Source organism: Lissotriton vulgaris, chromosome 5, assembly GCF_964263255.1.
Source record: "Lissotriton vulgaris chromosome 5, aLisVul1.2, whole genome shotgun sequence".
NCBI lineage: Eukaryota > Metazoa > Chordata > Amphibia > Caudata > Salamandridae > Lissotriton > Lissotriton vulgaris.
The window spans coordinates 1,020,992,298-1,020,998,297 of record NC_141693.1 but is presented as its reverse complement, the minus strand read 5'-3'; positions in this window follow the sequence as shown (position 1 = coordinate 1,020,998,297).

Sequence of the window (6,000 nt, the reverse complement as noted above, 5' to 3'; positions counted from 1 at the left end):
CACTGCTAGGCTCAAACTCGTCTGCTCTCCCTCAGGACCTCGGAACCTTGCTGTTAATTAGCTACCGTCTCTCTCTCTCTCTGCATTAGTGCGCTCCGCGCCACTTCTCGTTCAGTCTATCTTCAGAGAGTCTCGGTCTTAAATCTTTCTCCGACTTCAAAGATGGCGACTTGTCCACCATGAAAGTGAATAATGGCAGAGATGCTAACGGCTAGATGCCGCCTACGGACTAACTGACAAAAAGACTAACACCTTCGCTAATATCAAAGCCCGTTCCTTCATGGAAATTCACGGCCAGTAACCTGCCGCCCACCAAATTCTTGTACCTCCCCGTACCAAGGACACTTTCCCAGCCGGCCGGCCTGAAGTTGTGTCTTCGGAGTGGAGAAAAATACATTCCTTCGATAAGGGTCAGCCTGAACCGGTTCTCTCCAAGCGAACAACAGCTTAAAACTAAAACATCACACTTGACCTAGAAAGCCTTCTCGAGCTACCAGGCAGAAAGCAAAATGGAGTCTGTCTCGTTTAAGGCCTACGGAGCCCATAATATGCATAGCTCCATGAAAAACAGATCGGCATGTTAGCAAATGAGTGAATCATGACTAATACTTATATATCTAACCCCTCACTTAAATTCATAAGCCTTACTCTAAGGGAAGTAACACGCAAATGCCTTTATATATGTATGACAGAGTCCCTGTCTATCGGCCTAATCCCTATGCTATGGGGGTGATAGGCTGGAGTCACTCTCCATCATTCTCCTTCTCCAGAGAGCTAGCAAAAAGACAGCCATAACATTACACCCCTTGACTCCAGTCTATTATCCACCAACTAAATGGAACTAACGTCAGTAGACGAATAATATGAAACAAAACTAACTGATCTACGAGTCTTAGTAAGTCTAAAAAATTGGAATAGGGAAGGGATACACTGAATAAAGCAGCAAATTGCTATAAGGATACAAACAGCAACAATAACCCCTCCCAAAATTTGTCGTAAAAAATGCATGTCAGGGAGCCAGTTAAAAAGCCAGTCAAAGAAACCCTGATCTATGTGTTCTCTAATTTCTGCAGTCAAGTCGTGGAGTTTATTAATATGGGATTGGATATCTTTAGAATGGTCAGATAAATTAAAACAGCATAGACCTTCAAATTCAGAGCACTCGTGCCCATGTTTCAACAACAAATAATCGATTGCAGCACGGTTTTGCAAAATAGCTCTACGTTCACCTTGGGAATCTAATAATAAATCAGATAAAACAGTAGACGTTTGATTGATTGACTTCACCATCCAGCAGGCCATTTTGCCGATTGTTTTGGCTTTATAAACGGCCAATGCCGGAACACCAATAATAGAAAAAGCTAAACCAAGATATTCAGATCTAGAAAAAAGATGAACAGAGGAATCACAATTTTCATGTAATGACATAGAGTCTCGAACAATACGAGAATGGGAAGAAGGACGTGAAGAAAACATTAGCAAACTTAACCTAGTGATAGCACATGGGCCACCAGAAATATTTGCAGGAATATAGGGCCAAGATGAATTCCCGCAGGAAAAGAGCCATCCAGCTGGTAATAACATTGAACGATAATGGCTAGTGGCTACAACCAAACTTTTACAGGTCATATTGTTATTCACTGAAAGACATGAATTAGGAAGTCTTTTTGAACACAGCAAACGTTGATGAAATGAAAAAGTAGTAGCGGCTTGGAGTTTCAACCGCAGACACTCAGAAATGGCCTTAGGATTGCAGGTCATAATAAAACAAAGATCACCAGGGGTAATATTAAAAGTAGTAATCCTGGAATTAATAGGGACATCCAGGTCTGGAAGAAGAGTACATGAGGGACAAAATTCATGGGCCGCGAAATCGCCCAGAATAACATTAGGTCGGGCATTAGATACATTAAACACATAATGAAGAGTTTCAGTAGATGCAGGGACAGCAACCAAACAGGTCGCTAAAATGTTAGTGACGGACTTCATGGGGGTAAGGCAAAAATGCGGAGAGTTCGTCACTCGCTTCGCGAGTGTGATCCAAAAATTTGAAGAGGCGCGCCACGCGGACCGCGCGGCTCTTATTGTCCCATCACTCGGCGTCGGTGGATCCTCTCCTCTCCCGGCGTAGCAAGCCAAAAGGAGTCCAACGCCGACACATCCTGCAGCAGCAGTCCAAAGAATGATCTGAAAGAATAGAAACACAGGCCTTAATCATTCTCGTAAGTAACATTTATCAGCTGGGACAGCTTCCCAGCCATCTCTCCCTGGCTTCATCACCAAAACGGTGTTGTCATGACCGGTCGCAATAATATCAGCATGTTCAGGAGGATTTTTAGGCGATTGCACCCATATTTTAGCTCCAGGAAGATCAGACGATCCGAAGCCTTTTTGTCCTCGCACAGTTAGCAACGTTGGGGCAGAGCCTTTCTTGATCTCACCACTGAATACAGGCATAATCAGTAACTGAGCAACACGGTCAGACTTTTTGATCAACAAATCAGTCTCACTGCTATTAAGCAAGAGAACCTTAATCTCTCCCTGATAATCACTGTCAATCACTCCTCCGAGTACTTGTACACCTTTCAGGGCCAGGCCAGATCTAGGGGCAATTAATCCAAAAGTACCGGCAGGTATAGAGACACCAATGCCAGTTTCAACAATGATTCGATCTTTTCCTGGGAAGTGTGCATCATTTAATGCATGCAGGTCGAGGCCTGCGGAGCCTGGGGTTGCTCTACACGGAGCCAAAGCACCGGGGGTAATTTCCCAATATGTGACCGTAGTTGCAATAGAATTAGGTTTCGCATCAACATGTGGAGGAAACAAACGCATCAAAGGAGATTCAGCATGTAACAAAGGACGGTTATTTAAAATTAATAAAGCTTGAAGTAGGACATCTCTCCACTGGCTGTAACGGTCATTAGTCAACTTGCGCAACTGTTCTTTCAACAAGCCATTCATTCTCTCAATCAGTCCTGAAGCTTGTGGATAATATGGAATATGAAACACCCAATCTATATTATTCTCCATACAGAATTCCTGCACCAATCTTCCACGAAAGTGGGATGCATTGTCTGATTGAATTTGGAATGGGACACCATAGTACAGAATAATTAGCTCCAAGGTTTTAATAGTATTCACTTGGGTAGCATTCTTGCAAGGGAAAGCGACCAAAAGGCCACTATAAGTATCAACCACTGTACAAATGTATTGACAATTTCTGCTCATGGGAAGCGGACCAATATAATCAATCTGCCAAATTTGGGCGGGCAATTTACCGCGATGTAAGTGACCTCGAACAATTTGAGGCACCTCCTTCTTTCTAGAATGTTGGCAAATGGGACAATGTAGAATGGCATCTTTAATTAAAGAAAAGGGAATATGAATTCCTCTATCAGCAGCCCACCTGTTAGTGGCTTTCTCTCCAAAATGTCCTGCTTTCTGATGGGCCCATTTCGCCAATCCCGCCAAATCAGAATCTTGCATGTCAACCACTGCCTCAGAAATTTTAGACTGTTCATCTGCAATGTTATGGAAAAATTTGTCAAGGGAGTCAATCGGAGTATGAGCATCCACGTGAAAGATTGTTACAGTACTCTGCGGAAGCAGTTCCCAAATATCTTGCCACAACTCTTTACCCCACAACTCTTTTGAATGCAATTCCCAATTATGCGAGTGCCATGTCGGCAGCCACACCGCTAGTCCATTTGCAGTGGACCAAGAATCAGTGAAAATATGACATGTACCTGGTAACTCCTGTTTCAAAACTTGGTAAACTGCATAGAGTTCAGCATACTGACTACTCTTACCGTCTCCAGTTGTGCTCAATAATTTCTGTGTAATCGGATTATAGGAGACAGCTTTCCAATGTCTTTTGTCACCAATGAACTTCGCAGAACCATCCGTAAACCACACATGTTTTCTATCCTCCGCGGACAGATCATCAAATGATTTACCCCACTTCACGGGAGACTCCTGCACTACGGGAACCGAACACTCACTTTCAACCTCATTGGAGGGCGCCTGCGCCACTCGCTCATGTAAAACCGCCACACCATTCGGACCCACACGTGCCCTGTCCTGAATGTACCATTTCCATTTAATCACACTAGCCTCCTGAGCATGTCCAATTCGATGGGACTTCGGTGAACTCAAAACCCACTGCATGATGGGAATTTCAGGCCTCAAAATCACAGCATGGCCTAAAGTCAATTGCTCGGTATCCACCAGAGCCCAATAACAAGCAAGCAACTGTTTTTCAAAAGGTGAGTAACGCTCACCAGCCTCTGGCAACTTTTTGGTCCAAAAACCTAATGGCACTTTTTGTCTGCCCTGCTTTTGCCACAAACTCCAATTGGCATACAGACCTTCCACGGACACATTCAAATCCACATCACCATCACTCACGGGCCACAAATCCAAAGCATACTGAATAGCTTCTTTAGCCAAATTAAAAGCAGTCTGTTGAGGTTCGCCCCATTCAAACGCATTCTTTTTACGAGTGACTCGATACAAAGGAGCCAAAATCTGACTCAAATGGGGAATATGCTGACGCCAAAATCCAAACAATCCGATAAAGGATTGCGCCTCTTTCCTATTTCTGGGAACAGCAAAATCAAGTATTTTTCGTTTAACCTGTGGAATCACCTCTCTGTGACCCTCATGCCAATTAATTCCTAGAAATCTTACAGCTTGGGATGGAGTTTGTAATTTGTCAGGATTAATTTCCCAACCTTTCGCTCGCAAACAATCAATAATTTGATCTAAATGGGACTGTACCTGGTCTTGCGTTTCACCTTGAATCAAGATGTCATCAATATAATGACAAATCTGAACTTGTGGAATCGTGGGCACTTCAGACAAATGTTCCGCCACCAGCCGGTGACAGATCGTAGGACTATGTACATAGCCTTGAGGAAGACTCCGGAACGTCATTTGACGTCCATTCCATGTAAAACTAAATTGCTCCTGGCATTCGGGGGCAATCGGAATTGAAAAGAATGCATTAGCAATATCAATCGAAGCATACCACGTACCTGGATGCTTTTGAATTCTCTCAATCAGTGTAACAATGTCAGGCACTGCAACAGTTAATTTAGGTGTATGTTTATTCAATTCTCGATAATCAACAGTCATGCGCCAAGAGTTGTCACTTTTGCGCACGGGCCAAACAGGATTATTCCAAGCAGATGTGACCGGAGTAATGACTCCCGCGTCAACCAAATCCTGAATCGTAGCTATAATTTCTTCATGACCACCCGGGATGCGATATTGTTTCTGAGAAATCACTTTCGTCGCTAAAGGGATCTTAATAGGTGGCATGCGTAAACGGCCAACCCGTACGGGTCTGGTCGAAATGTACTGTCTAGTACCAAATTGATAGTAACCATCATCCAAATGCAAAGCCATACCTTTCAAAATGTCAATTCCAATAATGTATTCCAAAAGTGGCACGACCAACACAGAGTATTCTCTACGAGGAATCCTACCAATTTTAATTTCAAGCGCAGTTTGAACTGCGGGTGTTTCTTTACCACCCAGACCGGTAATTGTGAAAGATTGTCCATGAAATTTTCTCGACTTACCATGAATTAAAGTGGCCTCCGCTCCAGTATCAACTAACGCTCGGGCCCTTTGGATATTACGATGTTTCCAAAAAATCTCAATATCTACATAGGGTCTATAATCTCTGTGGGCCCACCTGCGTACCGGAGCTTGACCTATTTCCTAGTCATTTTTCCCGCGTTCCGTCAACCAAGACAGATCAGGGTAAATGTTTTCAGTTTTCTTGGGTATCAGAATTTCTTGTTCATATCCGTCTCCAGTACGAAACGGATTAGTATCGGGTTCAAAAAGTTGTGAGTTACGGTCAGAGAGTCTGTTACGATCCTCCCTCCTTCGTACGTCAGGGGAATAACTCCTTGCATCTCTACGTTTGCTAGAGCCACGATCATCTCCTCCCCTCTCACGATCATCCTCTCTCCCCCTCCCCTCATT